The following is a 1,966-nucleotide window of genomic DNA, read 5'->3' on the forward strand; positions in this document are numbered from 1 at the left end:
ATGTGACTGGAGTAATGATGCTAAAGCTCTGCTTTGAAATCACAGATGCTGGGGATCAAGGACAATAGGATGCATCGACTCAGGCTCAGTCTCTTCACAGCGGCGAAAACAACCTCCTATCCTTAAGAGTTTACTTGCAGATTCAAGTTCAGGGCGAGGCAAAGCAGTTGACTGTTGGTATTCAGTTGTTTCCCCGCTGTAAGCTGTGCCATCTCAGAAGGAAAGCTTTCCCCATTGAGCTTGCTGAAGGAAAGCTATTTCAGCCTGTTGAAAGTCCTCGGCTGATACGTTGATCCCATGTTCCCTGAGAGATTCTACAGTGGCAGTCAATAACTCTGGGAAGGTCAGAAATTGGCTTGGATCAGGTATAGACAAACGAAGGACAGTATTAGTCAGACTGCAGAATATAGAGTTTCTTTGTTCATCAACAGCTATGGAGCAGGATGGCGGTGTAACCGGTCACTGATCAGATGGAAGTTGAAGGTATATTGGTCCCATATTCTAACGACTTTGTGGCCCTAGTTCTGCCAGCCTTTTACCTTGAGTGATGTCATCAGCAGGGTTACTTTCTGAATGCACATAGCACCATTCACAGCAGCTGGTAAGGTCCTGAATCTCCGTTATTCGTGTACCAACGAAAACTTTGAATTGGCAGGATTCGGATTTAATCCAGGCACCTGTCAGGGCTGCACAGTTCTAAACGAGGTATCGACAGACGTTTCTTAGGAGCCACTCTTGATCTGGCCACCATGAATGTGATCTCCACTTCTCCCTTTTGATCTTCTGTTCGAAGATAGGCGACAGATCCATAGGTACCCATAGATGCGTCAAAAGATATGGATATCACGCTGGCTTAAAACATAATCCTTCAGTGCACTGCAATAGCATCTGGGTAAGACTATCTTTTGTAGGTCACTGAGCTCTCCTGCCCATCTGTTCCACTCATTCACTAAATCCTCAGGTAGCTTAGGATCATTCCAATCCCTCTTCTTATCCCATAATCGCTGCACTATTACCTTTGCACGAATGGTATATGGGATGATGTTGCCAAGAGGATCATATTGGCTAGCAAGCACTTTATAGATGTTGTGCATGGTAACCTCCCGGCACTCTACAGCACGGAGCTTATAGGACAAGGTATCAGTTTCACAGTTCCACTGAAGTCCAAGCACTGATTCATGGTTGAGGGCATTACCCTTTGCAATCAATTGCTCAGCACGGTCAGATCTGGATGCCGCTGGTAGATGACTAATGGCCGAGGGTGAATTGCTGGCCCATTGCCTGAGTTCAAATCCTCCTCCTGCTAAAACACTCTGCAGCTGGTCTACCATGTACCTTGCTTCATCTGCAGAAGGCAGACTTTGCAGATAATTGTCAACATAGAATGCCTTCAGTACCGCATCACGTAATTTTTCACCAGGCTGACTATTCTCCAGGATGTGCTTCTGCAAGGCAAAGACAGCACAACATGGGCTACTAGTGGTCCCAAAGGGGAGAACTCGCCATTCATAGATTCTGGGCTGCACTTCTCTTAGTAGATCTCTACATAAGAAACGGAGAAGGGGCTGATCTTCAGGAAGGAGTCTAATTTGGTGGAACATTCCCTTAATGTCACTACTGATAGCGATAGAAAGTTCCCGGAATCTTAGTAGCACAGCCAGTAATGAAGTCAGTGTTGGTCCTGGAGGTAACAATTAATTTAGATTGTTCCCTTGAAACTGGAATGAACAGTTGAAAACCACTCAATGTTTTCCATTGTGTTCAACCATATGATGTGGAATATACCAACTCACTTGAGTATCTTCTGCTCCTGACTGCAATTCAGCAATATAGCCTGCTTTCCATCCAGCTAGGTTCTTCTACAATTACCCCATCAACTTCGGTCAGAAATCTTGGTGTAACTTTTGATAACCAGCTGACCTTCAAAGACCACATTGCAAAGACCGCTCGATCTTGCAGGTTTGCA

This window comes from Sinocyclocheilus grahami, unplaced genomic scaffold (assembly GCF_001515645.1).
Source record: "Sinocyclocheilus grahami isolate Dianchi unplaced genomic scaffold, SAMN03320097.WGS_v1.1 scaffold1347.1, whole genome shotgun sequence".
Taxonomy (NCBI): Eukaryota; Metazoa; Chordata; class Actinopteri; order Cypriniformes; family Cyprinidae; genus Sinocyclocheilus; species Sinocyclocheilus grahami.